The 19,958-nt window shown below is 46.2% G+C and overlaps 1 protein-coding gene across 1 annotated transcript in view; it reads left to right on the forward strand.

Annotated features, from left to right (window-relative positions):
* The first annotated feature begins 6 nt into the window (after positions 1-6).
* Positions 7-19,958, forward strand: part of CFDP1 (craniofacial development protein 1) — a 669,081-nt gene continuing 649,129 nt past the window's right edge. The window contains 1 exon segment of the mRNA XM_030203683.1: positions 7-95. The gene's annotated coding sequence lies outside the window, so the exon portion shown is untranslated.

Consider the following 19,958-nt stretch of genomic DNA (forward strand, 5'->3'; position numbering starts at 1 on the left):
GGACGCCTAAGCCTTGAAAGAATGGTTCCGGTGCTCTTTGTGACATGTGTATGAACCTCTGCGGGTGACTTCCACAACTAACGACAAGTTTTAAGGTAGATCATCGGGGACGGGGAGGGGAGAGATGCTGGACTACGGACTGGGAAGGGGGGTGGGTGTAGAAGACAGAGTTGCAGGATTTCTGGCGGTGGGAGAAAGAGATGCTAGGAAAGAGGAAGAAAGAGAGAGGGAGAGAGAAACGTTGGAAGGAGAGAGATTGGACCTAGGACCAGAGGAGAAGGAGAAGTAGGGAAGGATAGAGATTGGCTCCAGGGCTAGAGGGGAGGGAATAATGCTAGACAACAAGAGGGAGGGAGGAGAGGCAGTGGAGAGAAGTATTATTTAGATTGTAAGCACTTTGAGCAGGGACTGGCTTTTTTGTGTATGGTGTATAGCGCTGCGTATGCCTTGTAGCGCTATAGAAATGATAAATAGTAGTAGTAGTAGTAGGGAAGGGCAGAGATCGGACCCAGAGCAAGCGGAGAGCGAGGTAATGATGCTGGACAACAGGAGGGGGGACTGGGGGCGGGAGAAAGGCAGTGGCATACCAAGGGCGGGACAGTGTTGTGTGCGGCTGTGCGGTCCAAGGAGGTTAGATTGAGGAGACGGCATGATGTAAAAAAAACTGAAGCCAATTAGGGATATTGATTTATTTATTGATGTTTATACCCCACATAATCCGAATTCTATTTATTAATTTCTATGTGTCTTACAATAATAGATAATTGAAATATGTACAATATATTGTTTCAAGCAAGAAAATATCAATATGAAATTTCTATTAGACAAGTTGAATAAGGAGTAATGTTTTCTGTTTAGTCCATTATCTAATGAATGTGAAAATTTATTAAAAAGAAAGGTCTTTAGGAATTTATGAAATTTTAGGTAATTGGAAATACATTTTATCTCATTGGGCATGGAATTCCACCATTTTGAACTTAAATGTGAAAAATCTCTATATAGTGTAGATTTATACTTAATTATTGTTATTATTTTTATTATTTATTGCATTTGTATCCCACATTTTCCCACCTCTTTGCAGGCGCAATGTGGCTTACAATGTGTTGTTGTGGCCTACAATAAGAACCTACAACCTCACTAATCCACCTCATCCAAACCACTCAGTTATACCTTCCCTAATTACTCCCTTCTTTCTTCCTTTACTTAATCTCTGCACATTACCAAATGTATCTGATATCCTGGAACAACAATGTTAACAAAACTATGTAAGCCACATTGAGCCTGCAAATAGGTGGGAAAATATGGGATACAAATGCAATAAATAAAATAAAATAAATAGATTAGGAGGACATGTAGGCTGGGGCACTTCCGTGAATGATTTTATGAACTAAAGAACATATCTTGAACGTGATGTGTTTAAGTGGGAGCCAGTGTAGCTTCTCCCTTAGTGGCCTAGCACTTTCATATTTTGTTTTTCATATATGAGTCTGGCTGCGGTATTCTGGGTGGTTTGCAGTTTCTTGATGATTTGCTCTTTACAACTTGCGTAGAGTGCATTGCAGTAGTCTAAGTGACTAAGCACTAGTGATTGTACCAGGTTTCGAAAAATGGTCCTTGGGAAGAATCCTTTTTAGTTTCCACATGGAATGGAACATCTTTTTAGTTGTATTTTTCACATGATTATCAAGTGTGAGATGTCGGTCGAGGGTCACTCCAAGAATTTTCAATGTATCCGATACGGGAAGGGATAGTTTTGGTGTGTTGATGGTGGTGAATTTGTTCTTGTTATGTTGTGAGGTGAGTATGAGGCACTGCGTTTTTTCTGCATTTAGTTTCAGCTGGAATGCATCGGCCCATAATCTGGAAACCTTGGTTGATGTCGTTTGTGATTTCCAGTAAGTCTTGTTTAAACGGTACTTAGATATTTACGTCATCTGCGTATATGTGTGGATTGAAGTTTTGATTGGATAATAGTTTGGCCAAGGGTGTCATCATTAGGTTGAAGAGAGTCGGTGAGAGGGGGGATCCTTCTGGGTCTCTGCATTCAGGTGTCCATGTGTCTGAGGTAGCAGAGTTGGATATCACTTGGTAAGATTGTGTGGTTAGGAAGCCTATGAACCACTTGAGGACGTTGCCTCCAATTCCAAAGTATTCAAGGATGTGTAGTAGTATTCCTTGATCAACCATGTCGAAAGCGCTGGACATATCGAATTGTAGTAGAAGTATGTTATAGCCAGTTGCGATCAAATGTTTAAAATTAGCCATAAGAGTGACTAGTACTGTTTCTGTGCTGTGGTTAGACCGGAATCCTGATTGGGAGTTGTGTAGTATGGAGAATTTATTTAGGTAGTCAGTGAGTTGATTGGTCACCAATCCTTCCGTTAATTTGGTTAACAGTGGGATAGATGCTACTGGTTGGTAGTTGGTTAAGTCGCTTGTGCTTTTTTTGCATCTTTGTTTGGGTAGAGGGAAGAGTCCGTTTTGTAGCATGTAGTTCAGGTGCTCTGTGAGGTCTTTTATGAATTGTTGAGGGGCTAATTTTATCAGGTTAGGGCATATGTCTAGTTTGCAGTGTGATTTGGCAAATCTTTTGAGTTTTTGGGAAATGATGTCCTCTGATAGCGTCTCAAAATTGGTCCAGATTCTGTCCGCTAGGTATTCCCCAGGGTTTGGGTCTAGGCAGTCAAGAAGCTCTGTATAGTTTGTGGTATTGACAGGTATTTGAAGGCGTAGTTTTGTGATTTTCTCACTGAAGAATTTTGCGAGATTGTTTGCTGCTGGTTTGTCTGTATTGTTAGAAGTTACCGGTGTAGTATCTAGTAATTTGTTCACGAGTTGGAAGAATTTGTGTGTGTCCTTGAATTCTGGTCCAATTATAGTTTTATAATATAGTCTTTTAGTTTGTCTTATGGTGTATTTATATTTCCTTTGTAATTGCTTCCATGTGGTGAAAGTGGAATCGTCTCTCATTTTCTTCCATGCTCTTTCTAGCCTTCTAACTTGCGTTTTTAACCCCTTCAGTTCTTCGTTGAACCATGGTATTGATTTCTTTCTGTGTGAGGTTCTGGTTTGAATTGGTGCTATGTTATCTAATATGCTTCTACATCTATTGTCCCATTCTTCAAGGAATTGGCTTGTATCTGTCTTTATAGACCATCGTTATCGTAGAATTGTTGCCAGAATATTATAGGATCTATTTTTCCTCTCGTGGTGTTGGTGGTTCATTCTTGTTTGTGGGTTGATTCTTTCATTCGCCATAAGAGCGTGAAGTTTGCCATATAGTGGTCGGACCATGGTATGGGTGACCAGTTTATATCCGTTAATGATAAATTTGAGTCAGGGGTGAATTTGTGTGTAATGATATCCAGTGCATGCCCTTTAATATGGGTTTGCCGCGTAGTTGGCCTTTGGAAATCCCATAGTTAATGTTTTTATAACTAGGAAAATGTAATGGAGATATTCTTTTGATCTAATGGTCACATTACAGGCTAGAAGGTCTATCAACCGAATATGGGCATATGAATGCACTTTATTTTAAATTCAGCTCTATCACAGTGATGTTAAATTATATATCACTTTTTCACTAGCATTATTACAAGAAAATAATCGGAGTTTTTTTAAGACCAATGGATGAAAATTTGAACTTTGGAAGGACAGTCAAAAACACAGCCTATTATGGTTTCTGAGGTCTGTTTCCTTCATGGCTAAATAAGCTTTAATCATAAAGCATTGGTTGTTTTTGATTATTATTGATTTAGTAGATCTGATTTATTATCAGTGATTGTTAAGAACCACCTCATTTGTTTGGGGGCCTTTGTATGTTACATAAGAACATAAACGTTGCCATACTGGGACAGACCGAAGTTCCATCAAGCCCAGTATCTTGTTTCCAGCAGTGGCTAATCTAGGTAATAAGTATCTGGCAAGGTCCCAAAACAGTATATTATGCTGTTTATCCTAGAAATAAATAGTGGATTTTTCCAAGTCCATCTTAATAATTGCTTATGGACTTTTCTTTTAGGAAGATATCCAAACCTTTTTTAAGCCCCGCTGAGCTAACTGATTTTATCACATTCTCTGGCAAAGAATTCCAGAGCATTTGTTTTAAATTTACTACTTTGTAGTTTCATTGCGTTCCCCCTAGTCCCAGTATTTTTGGAAAGTGTAAACAAGCGATTCACGTCTATCCATTCCACTCCACTCATTATTTTATAGTCCTCTATCATATCTCCCCTCAGCCATCTTTTTTCCAAGCCGAAAAGCCTTAGCCGCTTTAGCCTTTTCTCATAGGAATGTCGTCCCATCCCCTTTATCATTTTTGTTGCCCTTCTCTATACCTTTTCTAATTCTACTATATCTTTTTTGAGATGTGGTGACCAGAATTGCATACAGTATTTGAGGTGAGGCCTCACCATGGAGTGGTACAAAGGCATTAGCCTTATTTTTGTTTTCCATTCCTAATAGTACCTAACATTCTATTTGCTTTCTTCGCTGCTGTTGCACACTGAGCAGAGGGTTTCAGCGTATTGTCAACGATGACACCTAGATCCTTTTTCTGGTCATGGACTCCTAATGTGGAACCTTGCATCACGTAGCTATAGTTCAGGTTCTTCACCCAGTCTCGTAAGGTCTTCTTGCAATTTTTTACAATCCTTTTGCGCTTTAACAAATTTGAATAATTTTGTGTCATCAGCAAATGTAATTTCCTCACTAGTTATTCCCATATCTAAACCATTTACAAAAAGCAGCGGTTCCAATACAGACCCCTGCGGAACCCCACTATCTACTCTTCTCCATTGAGAATACTGACCATTTAACCCTACTCTCTGTTTTCTATCTTTTAACCAGTTGTCACGTCTGTGGTCGTGACCCCTCTCAGACTTACCTTATTTCTGGGGGTCAGCTTCTGAGCTGGCTTCCATCTGTCCTTTCTGAGTTAGTTCTGTCTCTGTGTGCTGGCTGCTTCCAGCGTGGCTCTAATTACTCCACTATACTGCACCTTTGTGTGTGTTGCCTGAGTTGACTCTGTCTCTGTGTGCTGGCTGCTTCCAGCATGGCTCTGATTGCTCCACTGTGCTGCACCTGTGTATGCTTCAGTATGCTTTCTGCCTGCTTCTTGGTTTGTGCTCCCCTCACCCTCTGGTGACCAGAACCGGTGGCTGTCATAGGCTGTCTTGCGGTCCCTACCCGTTCCAGGCTTCAGCCCAGTCCGGATCTTCCAGGCTGCCAGACTTGTCTTTCTTGTTTGTGCCTGAACAGCACCCGTAGTTGCCTTGAGATTGCTGCAGTGAGCCTCAGGTGCTGATGGGCTTTATTAATCACCTAGAAACTTCGGTGTTTGCCTTTGCATCGTCTAAGGTCCCTGGTATGTTGGGGTGGTGGTGCACTTCTGCCTAGTCCAGTTTATAGTCTGTAATTCTTGCCTGATTCTAGTTTAGTCTTTGTGTAGCTTTGTGTTCTGTATTGCATGTTTACTGTATTGCTTGTTTCCCAGTCTTGTTCCTTGTTTGTAGATCGGTGTGTAGTTCTTAGGTTGTCTGTGTTTCTTGTTCAGTGGCTGTCTGTCAGCTTTCAGTTCTGTCTCCTGTCTATCCGTGTTTGTTCACTGTTTCAGTGGCTGCTTGCAGCTTTCAGTTCTGTCCCTTGTCTGTCTGAGAGTCCTAGTCTAGTATTCTGCCTATCCTCCCTGTGTATTCTAGACCATGGGTGTATCCTGCTGGTTTCCAGTTCCGGCCCTGTCCGGTAAGTCTACTGGCCACCTGCACCCAGGGGCTCAACTCCTGAGGAACGGTGGTCAAGTGCAGGTGAAGTCTAGCTGGCCCTGTCAGAGTTGTGCCTTATCCCTGTGTAGGAGTGGTTTTGCTCCACAAACCTAGTTCCTGCTTTTTGAAAACGTGACAGAATGCAAAGGCCATGAGCTCGGTAAGATCACCTGACCTGCTGGGCCTCCAGCCTAGAACTTCTGCTCCTGTTTCCCTTGTGAAGTTCAGTTCTGGCCTTATGGTTGTTTTTGACCCTTTCATGACACTGGAGGAATATCGTAGAGAACTTTTATCTGATCCATGCGTGAGGAAGCTGCATGAAGCTTCAGCGGAGAGGAAGCGTGTCCGGCGGCGTGGGCGCATGTTGAACCCAGTTTCTGCTCTTGGTCCTTCTGTCACACTCTTCGAGTATCGCTGCAAACTTTCCTTGGATCCAGCCCTTCGGGATACTCCTGAAGCAGACGCTGAAAGAAGGCGTTGTGGAAGCCCCGAGGTCAGGGCTCGAATGCAGGTTTAGTGGAGCCTCCTGGGTCCTGGTCCAGCTCCGGTTCAGAGTTCCGCTTCTAGCCAAGCCTCTGAGTCCACGCCGAGTTCCAGTCCCAGCCGAGATGATGCTGAGTCCACTCCGAGTTCCAGTCCCAGCCGAGATGATGCTGAGTCCAATCCGAGTTTGAGTCCCAGCCAAGATGATGCTGGGTGTACTCTGAGTTCCAGTTCCAGCCGAGATGCTGAACCCACTCTGGGTCCCAGGCCCAGTTCGGTTCCTGAGTCCAGTCCGAGTTCTAGTCCTGATGTTAGTCCCAGTCCGAGTTCCAGTCCTGATGTTAGTCTGAGTTCCAGTCCTGATTCCTGTTCCAGTTCCTGCCCAGCTGACCATGGTCATGTGTCGGAGCTCCTCCGTAGATTTCACCATTGTTATCCATGGAGACCTGAATTTCCTTTGGAGACCTGGAGCTCCCGTGGGGACACAGGAGCCTTGAGGGGGAGGTACTGTCACATCTGTGGTCGTGACCCCTCTCAGACTTACCCTATTTCTGGGGGTCAGCTTCTGAGCTGGCTTCCGTCTGTCCTTTCTGAGTTAGTTCTGTCTCTGTGTGTTGGCTGCTTCCAGCGTGGCTCTAATTACTCCACTATACTGCACCTGTGTGTGTTGCCTGAGTTAGCTCTGCCTCTGTCTCTGTGTGCTGGCTGCTTCCAGCATGGCTCTGATTGCTCCACTGTGCTGCACCTGTGTATGCTTCAGTATGCTTTCTGCCTGCTTCTTGGTTTGTGCTCCCCTCGCCCTCTGGTGACCAGAACCGGTGGCTGCCATAGGCTGTCTTGCTGTCCCTACCTGTTCCAGGCTTCAGCCCAGTCCGGTCCGGATCTTCCAGGCTGCCAGACTTGTCTTTCTTGTTTGTGCCTGAACAGCACCCGTAGTTGCCTTGAGATTGCTGCAGCTTGAGCCTCAGGTGCTGATGGGCTTTATTAATCACCTAGAAACTTCGGTGTTTGCCTTTGCATCGTCTGAGGTCCCTGGTATGTTGGGGTGCATTGTGCCCTTCTGCCTAGTCCAGTTCTAGTATGAGTTTCTTGCTTGTGTGTAGCTTAATTCTAGTTAGTCTGTGTGTAGCTAGTTTTGGTTCTGTTGCTTATTTCCTAGTCTTGCCTCTGGTCTATATTCCTGGCTTGGGTTTCTTTCTTAGTGGCAGCTTTTTTTTTTTTTTTTACATTTGTACCCCGCGCTTTCGCACTCATGGCAGGCTCAATGCGGCGGGCAATGGAGGGTTAAGTGACTTGCCCAGAGTCACAAGGAGCTGCCTGTGCCGAGAATCGAACTCAGTTCCTCAGTTTCCCAGGACCAAAGTCCACCACTTGGCAGCTTTCAGTATTGCTCTGCTCCCTGCCTGTATTTCTAGCTACTGGAGCTTCAGCCCTAGTCCTGTTCTCTGCCTGTATTTGTCAGCTACTGGAGCTCCAGCCATAGCCCTGCTCCCTGCCTGTATTTCTAGCTACTGGAGCTTCAGCCCTAGTCCTGTTCTCTGCCTGTATTTCTCAGCTACTGGATCTCCAGCCATAACCCTGCTCCCTGCCGGTATTTGTAGCTACTGGAACTTCAGCCCTAGTCCTGTTCTCTGCCTGTATTTCTCAGCTACTGGAGCTCCAGCCATAGTTCTGTCCTCTACCTGTATTTCTCAGCTACTGGAGCTCTATCTCCCAGCAGGTGTGGATGTAGCTTGATCAGCTCATGGAAAAATTCTGCCTGGGGTGGCTCCTGTGCTTTTGCCAGTTGAAGCTGGGGTGTTGTGGCTGGTGGTGCCCACTTTGAAGGCATATAGGTTCGCTCTTTCCCTGCCTTACCCATCCCCCTGCCTACCGGAGTACCTCTGTTGCTGCCTGCCTCCAACTTTCCTCACAGCATTTAAAAAAAAAAAAAAAGAAATACACATTGGTTCTGCGTGGCTATTCTGAGGCTATTTTCCATGTGCAGCTTGACCGGAGCTCGTTTGACTCGGTCTTTTGAGGTGAGAGTGGTGCCCAGCTCCTTCGGGGAGGTCCTGCGGATGCCTTTCCGATTGGGGTAAGTTTTGGCGCGAAGCTGCCATTTTACTTATATAATTCCGTCCGGTCGGACGATGGTTGCTGAAGCGGTTAAACGCTGCTTCCGTTGTGGTAAACGTAGATCAGCAGCGGGGCTCTGTAAGATGTGCTCTTTAGACGCTAGAGCTGGTACGAGCATGGCGAGTGATGATTCTTTCCACTCAATGGAGCTGGCAGCAGGCACCATTTTGGAAGCGCCGCACGCCTCGACCCTCGCTGTTGCGGAGGAGTCTGAGTGCAGGGGGACGCCTCGGTTAGAGGCTACCAGAGGAGCTCCTGTTCCCGTTTCTCCTGATTTGGAGATGGAGGGTCAGGGTGAGTTTTTCTCCCCGGAATTTGTGCTTCTAATGCATAAAGCTTTCATGCTGAAAAGAGCTCTGCCGCACGTGTCTGACACTGAGGCATATTTTCAAAGCACTTAGCCTTCCAAAGTTCCATAGGCTGTAAGAGTGCGACATTTTCGCATGGAAACCCTGCGCTCCGTCATTGTGGCGGTACAGCCAGGAAAATTTTTCACATCTCTGGACCTAAAAGAAGCTTACTTGCACATTCCTATTTGGCCCCCGCATCAACGGTTTCTCCGGTTTGCGGTGTTGGGAAAACAATTCTAGTTTTGGGCCTTGCCTTTTGGCTTCGTCACAGCTCCCCGCACCTTTTCCAAGGTTATGGTGGTAGTAGCTGCTTTTCTCAGGCGACAGGGTATCCGGGTTCACCCGTATCTCGACAACTGGCTCATCAGAGCGGATTCGGCAGATGAAAGTCATCTGGCCACAGCCAGAGTGGTCTCAGTACTGCAATCTCTGGGCTGGGTCGTTAATATACCCAAAAGTCACCTGACCCCCCTCTCAATCTCTCGAATATTTGGGGGTCCGGTTCGACACGGCCTTGGGGTTTGTTTTTCTACCCGACCAAAGGCGGTGCAAGCTTCAGAATCAGGTCCGTCTGCTCCTGAGGATGCCTTGCCCGCGAGCTTGGGACTTTGTCCAGCTGCTGGGGTCAATGATGGCCACTTTGGAGGTAGTGCCATGGGCGAGAGCGCACTTGAGACCTCTGCAGATTGCCCTGCTTCAACGATGGTCTCCAACGTCCCAGGATTATCAACGCAGACTCACGTGGCTCCCTGCGGCCCGGCTCAGTATGGAGTGGTGGCTCTCCGACAGCATGCGGCGGCGAGGAATGCCGCTGGCGCTTCCTTCTTGGTGCCTGGTGATAACCGATGCCAGCCTGGTCAGCTGGGGAGCACATTGCAAGGGAAGCTATGCCCAGGGCCTATGGACACCCGCGGAATCGGGGTGGTCCATGAATCGCTTGGAACTGAGAGCGATATTTCAGACTCTTCTGGCCTTTCACAAGACTCTGGAGGGGCTGGCTGTCAGAGTTCTGTCGGACAACACGACAGCTGTGGCCTACATAAATCGACAGGACGGCACTCAGTGCAGAGCACTGGCTGCGGAGGCTGCTCAGATTTGCCACTGGGCCGAGCTACATCTGCAGCTTCTGTCAGCAGCTCACATAGCAGGTCAGAGCAACGTGCAAGCCGATTTTCAAAGCAGGCATCAAATCGACCCAGCGGAGTGGGAACTGGCAGATGAAGTGTTTCTTCAGATCTGTGCCAAATGGGGAACGCCGGTAGCGGATCTAATGGCGTCAAGCGCAAAGCCAAAGTCCCTTGCTTTTTCAGCAGACGGAGAGATCCTCACTCGGCGGGGTTGGATGCCTTGGCTCAACCCTGGCCTCCGGGCCTCCTGTATGTGTTCCCTCTTTGGCCCTTGATACGGCGAGTCCTCCTGCGAATTCGGCTACATCAAGGAGTGGTGATTCTCATTGACCCGGATTGGCCCAGGCGGCCGTGGTACGTGGATCTCCAGCGGATGCTGGTGGAGGCCCCTCTTCCTTTGCCTCTGGTACCGAACTTGTTGATGCAGGGTCCGGTGACCAAGGAGGATCCCTGCCGCTTTGGTATTATGGCATGGCTCTTGAGAGGGCGCAATTGAGAGACAAAGGCTTTTCTAACAGTCATCGCCACTGTCTTGCAGGTCTGCAAGCGGTCCACTTCCATTGCTTGTGCTAGGATCTGGCGCTAGTTTGAGGTGTGGTGTGTTTCAAAGGCGATCACACCCATGAGAGCTACAGTCTGGCCAATACTGGAGTTTTTGCAGGATGGTTCTTCAAAAAGGCTTGGCCTACAATTCCCTGCTAGTGCAAGTGGCAGCATTGGCATGCTTTCGAGGGAAGGTCTCTGGCCTTTCCCTGGCCGCTCATCCGTACGTTGCCCGATTTCTAAGAGGGGCGCTCTGGCTTCGCCCTCCAGTGCGGCTGCCGTGTCCGGCTTGGAACCTGGGGCTGGTGTTGAAGGCGCTCCAGTGTTCGCCCTTCGAGCCGCTGAGGCGAGCGTCAGAGAAGGATGTGACTCTAAAGACAGTCTTTTTGGTGGCCATAACTTCGGTGAGACGTGTGTCTGAGCTCCAGGCTCTGTCCTGTCGAGACCCCTTTCTGCAATTCTCAGAGTCCGGAGTAACGGTACGTACAGTGCCTGCCTTCCTGCCTAAGGTGGTTTCAGCATTTCACTTAAACCAGCCCATTTATCTGCCCTCCTTTACTAGGGAAGAGTTTCCGGAATCGTTTGGGCAGTTACATCTTTTGGATGTTCGCAGGGCTCTATTGCAGTATCTACAAATGTCAAATGACTTCAGGACTTCTGATCACCTTTTTGTCTTGTTGTCAGGTCCTCGAAGAGGGTCTCCAGCGTCTAAGGCCACTATAGCCCGTTGGCTCAAGGAAGTCATTTTTTCTGCATATCTGCTGTCAGGGCGGTCTCCGTTGGACGCATTTAAAGCGCATTCCACGAGAGCGATTTCCTCTTCGTGGGCCGAAACAGGAGCACTCTCTCTTCAGGAGATCTGTAGTGCGGCTACTTGGGCTTCTAAGCTCGCCTTCGTCCGGCATTACAGGCTGGATGTTGCAGCGAAGCGGGGCGCGCAGTTTGGAGCGCAAGTGCTTGCTCGGGGAGTGACAGATTTCCGCCCTAACTAGGGAGTGCTTTTGTACATCCCATCAGTTAATGGATTCATCTGCTGCTGATGACAAGGAAGGGAAAATTAGGTTCTTACCTTGGTAATTTTCTTTCCTTTAGTCACAGCAGATGAATCCATGATCCCTCTCTGTCTGTTTATTTGTTCAGTTGTTTTCCTGCAGACATGTTCCCTCATTGGGAGAAGTTGGAAAACCGTCTTCAGGATTTCTGTTCTGTTACAGGAGGTTGAGATTGTCCCTCCTTTGTGTGATTATTGCTCCTGTTCTGGGGCATTCGTTCGCTGTGAGGAAAGTTAATGTTATTCTACTTTGAGGATACACTCTGCTTTGGAAGTTTCGAATACTGAAGGCAGATGGAGCTAGCCGTCCATAGAGCACTATGGTTTTTCATTGTTCTCTATCTCCACCTGCTGGTAGGCGGACATAACCCATCAGTTAACGGATTCATCTGCTGTGACTAAAGGAAAGAAAATTACCAAGGTAAGAACCTAATTTTCTTTTACCTTCTATCCCATGACTTTCCAATTTCCTCTGGAGTCTTTCATGAGGTTCTTTGTCAAATGCCTTTTGAAAATCCAGATACACAATATCAACTGGCTCACCTTTATCCACATGTAAAGGAAATAGAGGAACTAGGAAGCTGACACTTCAAAGAAATTTAGACCCTCATCAAGCAGTGTCTGCCTAATTAACATTCCAGTGTTAATTGCTGCCAAAGACAAACTGGCTTATTGTTATACTGAATAGTTAGAGAGCTCTGTTATCTTACTGTAAACAAGAATGTGCTTTGGTCTTTTAAGCCAAAAATCTTCAGACATCCCAGTAATCTGCGGTAGAAGAAACAATGGACTCCCCCCATCTACCTAGAAGACAAAAACTCAAGAGGCAAAACTCTTACCTAGCTATACCCACACAAATACCTGCCTACCACCGTCAAGTAACCCCTAAAACTAAAACTATAACCACATACAGACCCAGTACTTGGAAAGCTGGGCCTAGTAAATGCCAGATCAGCCAAAAAAAAAATTATTTCCTATGATTCATGATGTCATCAATGGATTCCCACTTAGACATCCTTGGAAATAACTGAGACCTGGCTGGATGAAATCGGAGGCGTACCATTGGCTGAATTATTCCCCACTGGATTCTCTATCCTGCACCAACCAAGATAGGACCCGAAGTGGTGAAATGGATTAGGAACTGGTTGACGGGCAGACGCCAGAGGGTGGTGGTAAATGGAGTTCGCTCGGAGGAGAGAAAAGTGAGTAGTGGAGTGCCTCAGGGATCGGTGCTGGGGCCGATTCTATTCAATATATTTGTGAGTGATATTGCCGAAGGGTTAGAAGGTAAAGTTTGCCTTTTTGCAGATGACACCAAGATTTGCAACAGAGTGGACACTCCGGAGGGAGTGGAAAGCATGAAAAAAGATCTGCGGAAGCTAGAAGAATGGTCTAACATTTGGCAATTAAAATTCATTGCGAAGAAATGCAAAGTGATGCACTTAGGGAGTAGAAATCCACGGGAGACTTATGTGTTAGGCAGTGAGAGTCTGATAGGTACGGACGGGGAGCGGGATCTTGGGGTGATAGTATCTGAGGATTTGAAGGCGACAAAACAGTGTGACAAGTCGGTGGCCGTAGCTAGAAGATTGCTAGGCTGTATAGAGAGAGGTGTGACCAGCAGAAGAAAAGAGGTTTTAATACCCCTGTATAAGTCGTTGGTGAGGCCCTACCTGGAGTATCGTGTTCAGTTTTGGAGGCTGTATTTTGTGAAGGATGTTAAAAAAAATGGAAGCGGTGCAAAGAAAAGCTACGAGAATGGTATGGGATTTGTGTTACAAGACGTATGAGGAGAGACTTGTTGACCTGAACATGTATACCCTGGAGGAAAGGAGGAACAGGGGTGATATGATACAGACGTTCAAATATTTGAAAGGTATTAAACCGCAAACGAACCTTTTCTGGAGATGGGAAGGTGGTAGAACGAGAGGACATGAAATGAGATTGAAGGGGGGCAGACTCAAGAAAAATGTCAAGAAGAATTTTTTCATGGAGAGAGTGGTGGATGCTTGGAATGCCCTCCCGCCGGAGGTGGTGGAGAGGAAAACAGTAACGGAATTCAAACATGCGTGGGATAAACATAAAGGAATCCTGCTCAGAAGGAAGGGATCCCCAGAAGCTCAGCTGGTGGTGGGAGGCAGGGCTGGTGGTTGGGAGGTGGGGATAGTGCTGGGCAGACTTATACAGTCTGTGCCAGAGCCGGTGGTGGGAGGCGGGGATAGTGCTGGGCAGACCAACAAAATTCCACCACCCACCTATAAAAAGCCTTACGATCTTTGCTTAGAAAGCATATTGGAATGGTCTTCAGCACATAAAGCCACGGGGGGAATATTACCAAGCGAATTAGGCAAATTCTACCTATCAACGGCAACTGCAATAGCTTCCAGCTCTCTAGCTGTTGTTTAGTCTGGTCCAACAGTAACCTAACGTTAATAGAATAGAGGTCTGCAGTCTCAGGGGTTAGCTTTATTCCCAGGTAACGAAATGTACCCATCGCCCATCTGAAAGGAAATCTCTCCTGCCAGTCCTCACCTATATGTACATTACTAGCCAGGGCTTCAGACTTGTCTAAATTTAGTTTAAACCCCGAATAGGTTCCAAATTCCTTAAATATCTCCAATAAAGAGTGTAGGGATTCTACTGGGTTAGTGAGCATAACTAAGAGGTCATCTGCAAAAACAGCTAGCTTAAATTCTTGTTTGTTAATCTTTACCCCCCGCACCGCAGGCATAGCGCATATGTCTCTAATCAGTGGGTCCAGATATATTGTGAATAGTAATGGTGAAAGTGGACACCCCTGCCTAGTTCCCCTTCCTATCGCAAATTCCTCAGAGCAACTATCATTGACTATTAAACTTCGCTCATAAAAACCACTCTTTAAACCCATATGCATTCAGTGTCTCAAACAAATAATCCCATTTTACTCGGTCAAAGGCTTTCTCTGCGTCAAAGCTGACCATTAACGCAGGCTCTGACTTCATGTCAATTTTCTCTAAGGCCGCCAGGATTTTTCTCAAGTTCTTTGAAATTGATCTCCCTTTAACAAATCCCACTTGTCCCTCCTGCACAAGTTTTGGCAATACCTTCCCCAGACGCTTAGCCAGTATTTTGGCGAACAATTTCATTTCACAATTCAACTGTTTAGGGAGGAGACCCTTTTCCACCCACCCAGTGAAAACTTCTACCAATACCGATTCAATCTCTGCTCCCATCAGCTTATAGAACTCAACTCGCATTCCATCCGGACCCGGAGCCTTTCCCAATTGACTATTAGCTGTTGCCCAATGGACTTCATCTGCAGTAATAGGAGCATTTAAATATTTCTGATCTTTGTCTGAGAGGACTGGGTCTTTCACTCCTTCTAGATATAATGTGCTCGGGAGACCAGATTCTTCTTCTGCCTTGTATAACTCCTGGTAAAATTTTTTGAAGATGTCCCGAATCTCCTTGTCAGTATGGCGTATTATACCAGTCCCATCTTTTAGTGATATGACCGTTCTCGATGCTTGTTTGCGAGCAATCAGTCTAGCTAGCATCTTCCCTCCCTTACTGCCGTGCCTATATAGTTGAAACCTATAGTAATCCTGTGACTTCCGCTCCCTCTCATGAATAAGAGAATTCAATGCCACTTGGGCAGATATGAGATCTGCCTTCAATTGAACGTCATGTCTCTCCCCGTACTTCCTTCTCAATGTCATAATTTGTTTCTCTAGTCGCAATATTTCTTTATTTCTAGTTTTTTTGAATTGACTGACAAAACTAATACTTTCTCCTCTTAACACCGCCTTTGCTGCTTCCCAGAATCAGAATACTATGGGGTCCGAAACAGCGTGTTCATTGAAGCATTTCTGTTCCCCCCCCCTAACTTTTTACCAAATGTTCTCTGAATCCTGTATGGTTGACCAAGTAGCTGGGGAAGGTCCATGATCTGATCTTAGTCTCTGACCCCCCCGGATTCCAAGCCACCCATACCTCTGCATGATCTGAAATTGCATATGGACCGATCTGGGCATCTTGTATCTCACTCACTAGGGAGCGAGACACCAGCAAATAATCTATCCTGAATTGTGTGTTGTGGGCCCTAGACATATGTGTATAATCCCTTTCCTGAGGGTGAAGGACTCTCCAAATATCCACAAGATCCAGGAGAGAGCTAAGATTCGGGAGTCCCTTCGCCATCCAGCGTGGTGGCATGGGAGTATCCTGTGGCTTATCTACCTGGGGATTCCATTTCATATTAAAGTCCCCTCCCAAGGTCATTGGGGCAGACTCCTCTTTTGACAGATGTCCTAATAATTTCTGATAAAATTTATTATCTAAGTGGTTAGGTGTATAGATGCTACCCAATAATATTTGTCTCCTGGCCAAAACTACCTTACAAAAGATGTATCTGCCCTCTGGATCTTTGATGATATTACTAATCTTCCCAGCCACCCCTTTCCTAATCAGTATAACCACTCCACCCTTCCTTCCCTTTGCAGGCGAATCAATGCATTCCCCTACCCACCACTTTCGGAGCTTGGTATGCTCAATTGCACTCAGATGCGTCTCCTGTAAGAGAGCCACATCTGCCTCAATCCTCTGCAGATATCTCAATATCTTAGACCTCTTTATGGGAGAACCGATTCCTCCTACATTCCATGTAATGATTTTAAGCATGGCCAGTGGAGTGTTGGTTACTAGCCTGCTGCACTATTTCTTTGTCTTCAGGGAAATGCCACCCCAGCCCATGTCTTTCCCCTTGCCTCCCATTGCACCCTGTTATCCATCCAGTATCAGCATGATCAGAAAAATTCCTCCCCCACCCCTTCCAGCTTTCATCCTAAAGAACCTAAACGATTTCATACTATATCCCACTCTTCCCCACCCTCCCTCTCCTCCCCCTACCTTCCTTGGTCCCCCTTTTGTCGTCATTCCTTTGGAACTCGTCACGTTTGATGCCTCCCCTCCCCAAATCCCACTAATATTGGTTAATCCCTCGTTGCCCCCCTATGCAACATTAACCCCTCTCCACTTCTCCACATTAACATCAGACCATTTCGTGGTGTATCATCCAAGTCCCCATTAACATATCAACTCCCCACATGCAGGCAGTAAATCCCCCACTTAACAGTTAACCAAAGGTTACAGTTGATAACATACCCCCAACCTCACAACCAGACAACTAGCCTACACCGAATTTGCTTAAACATTAATGATGCAATCTCTCTACCCCAATCCAGTGTACAACCCACCCTCCATACGTTACCCTGCACTCAGTCGTGTATCCTAGCACTCTACTCGTGTGCTCATCTATCCCCCCTCCTGTATATCCTCAATATGTATTAGGTTAAATCAAATTGTCTTTCAACAGGAGTTCAGCAGGACTGTATCCAGTACCCACTCAGACCATTTGCCTCTAATACATTACCATCAGCTAGGTACCAGGCAGCTCATGCAAAAGGTCCCTAATTCTTATCACATTCTAGGACCTCCATGGTTCAAAGCAGTCCAAATCATCTCGGCACACGCTCTCAAGTGTTATTCTGAGATCCTCACTGCAATCGCTTGTCTTCTTGTCACAGTATTTCTCCTCAGAGGCATTTGGGGCATCTCTTAAAGTATATGGCATAGTTGTCTTGCCTTCAACTTGCAAGATCATATTAGATTAACTCTCAACTGAAGCTTATACTCCACCAATCCAGGTTCCAGCTATGAACTCATAATCCAAACCTCCGCCAATCACTCATCACCGCACCTTAAAAGCTGCTGCACAAAGTCCTGCGCTTCTTGGACGGTGTTGTAGATTTTGGTAGTTGCCTGATAGGTTATCCGCAGTTTCGCCGGGTATAACAGAGCGAACCTAATCTTCCGCTGCACCAACTGTGAACAAATTGGCGTAAAGCTCCGCCTCTATGTTGCAACTGCCGACCAGTAGTCCTGGAAGCAAAGTGCAAAACCCCTAAGAGAGAAACTTCACTGGCTCCCACTCAGGGAACGCATTGCATTCAAGATCTGCACGATTATAAACAAAATCATTCAAGCAGACGCCCCAATCTACATGCTAAACCTCGTAGACTTGCCTCCCAGGAACGCCATAAGATCATCTCGCAAATTTCTCAATCTGCACTTTCCCAGCTGTAAAGGATAAAATACAAGCTGATACACGCTACCACCTTCTCTTACATGAGCACGCAGCTGTGGAATGCATTACCTACAGCCCTGAAAGCTATTGACGAAATAACTAACTTCCGCAAATCTTTGAAGACACATCTCTTCAACAAAGCCTACAAAGATAACCCATAGCCTCACAAAACTACCTCACCAATCCTTCCAATCTCTAAAGTCCACCTTCCATACTATCCTGCCTAACTCCTTCCTTCTCTCTTCCCTTACTTAATCTCTATACAATACTAAGTGTATGTGATATCATGGAATGACAATGTCATAACAAACTCTGTAAGCCACATTGAGCCTGCAAATAGGTGGCAAAATGTGGGATACAAATGCAATAAATAAATAAATTTTGTGGTTATTATAGGTCAAACCCTTTCCTCCTCTCAGGATTTGCATGATTTTAACTTTTTGGGCAAAGTTTAGCAGCCGACAAATAACCACACGTGGTCTAGTAGCCTTAGGCCTCAGCGGTCCTATGCGGTGTGCCCATTCAATGATTAAGGGTCCCATTTCCTAGGGAAGATTAAGTTCTTTGGCCAGCCAAGTCTCTAAAAAAGCCCCAAGTTCTCGGTCCACCAGGTCCTCCGGAAGGCCAACAAATCTGAGGTTGTTACGTCGTGACCTGTTTTCAAGGTCTTCTATCTTCCGCTTGCGCTTCAACAAGTTTCTGCAGCTTAGAGTAATTTTTTTCAACTGCCGTCACCTGGTCCTCAAGTTTCCCAGTCCGTTGCTGGTAAGCTGTAAGGTCTTGTCTCAGCTGTATCATATTGGTCTGCAATCCATCCAGCTTTGTGTCCAGCCCTTGTAGTTTCCGATCCAAGATCGTTTCCATAGCCACTGTGACCTCCCCCACGATTTTGGCTGCCCATGCCGATCCAACCGCGGAGGCCAACGGGCTGGCTGGCGCCGCCATCTTTTCTTCCAGCGCCTTTTTTCTTTGTCTTTGCGCAAGTTTTTGCTGCCATGGCCACTTCGCTCGATTTCTTTCACAGCAGAGCGGGGAGTTGATATCTCGGTCCAATGCGTTCCGCAACCGCCGATTTCGGGGTTTAAAAGAATGGAATTTGCCGGAGGTACATGGAGCAGAACTTTCAGCGACTGCTCTTGTATATAGCGTCATGTGACTCCTCCAAAATATATTTTTAAATATATTTTTTGAGGGTGGGAGGGGGTTAGTGACCACTGGGGGAGTAAGGGGAGGTCATCCCCCATTCTCTCCGGTGGTCATCTGGTCATTTCGGCCCCTTTTTTGTGCCTTGGTCGTAAGAAAAACACGACCAGGTAAAGTCGTCCAAGTGCTCGACAGGGACATCCTTTTTTTTTCCATTATGGGTCGAGGATGTCCATGTGTTAGCCACGCCCAAGTCCCGCCTTTGCTACGCCTCCGATTCTCCCCCTTGAACTTTGGCCATCCCTGCGACAGAAAGCAGTTGGGGATGTCCAAAATCGGCTTTTGATTATACCGATTTGGGCGACCCTGGGAGAAGGACGCCCGTCTTCCGATTTGTGTCGAAAGATGGACGTCCTTCTCTTTCGAAAATGAGCCTGTATGCCAGCCTCAGATGTTATACACGGATCCATTAGAACAGCATGTGGGCACCTGGAATAGTCTAGTGGGTTAGTGCACTGCAGACAGGTGGACCCAGACCCTTTCCTCCCTCTACCTGTAACACTTGTGGATGAAACTGTGAGCCCTCCAAAACTCACCAGAAACCCACTGTACCCACATATAGGTGCCCCCTTCACCTGTAAGTGCTATGGTAGTGGTGTACAGTTGGGGTAGAGGGTTTGGGGGGGGGGGGGGCTCAGCAGACAAGATAAGGGAGCAAATGGTGAGATGTGTACCTGGGAGCATTTTATGAAGTCCACTTCAGTGCCCCCCCCCCCCTAAGGTGACCTATTGCTTTCCTGGGAGGTCTGAGGGACCAGTCTACTAAAAATGCTGGCTCCTCCTACATCCCAATGGTTTGATTTTGTGCGTTTTGCACTTGGATTTTTTTTTTAAATTGACCAAAAAAAGAACAATGTCGAAATCACAAAGAGGCATATTTTCAAAGCACTTAGCCTCCCAAAGTTCCATAGAAACCTATGGAACTTAGCCTCCCAAAGTGCTTTGAAAATATGCCTCAAAACCTTGTTCAAAACAGTATTAAAAAAAAAAAGATGGACATTTTTCTTTTTTGAAAATGACCTTTTTTCTTATTCAGATTTTAGACGTTTTTTTGCAAAATGTCCAAAGTCAGACTTAGACGTCATATCGAAAATGTCTTTCTTTGCTTGAACCCAAATAAAGCAGAGATTCTTTGGGTACCAAACACAAGTGGACAAATACCCAACTTCAAAATACCTTTTGGGAAGTATGAACTCC

Source organism: Microcaecilia unicolor, chromosome 5, assembly GCF_901765095.1.
Source record: "Microcaecilia unicolor chromosome 5, aMicUni1.1, whole genome shotgun sequence".
NCBI lineage: Eukaryota > Metazoa > Chordata > Amphibia > Gymnophiona > Siphonopidae > Microcaecilia > Microcaecilia unicolor.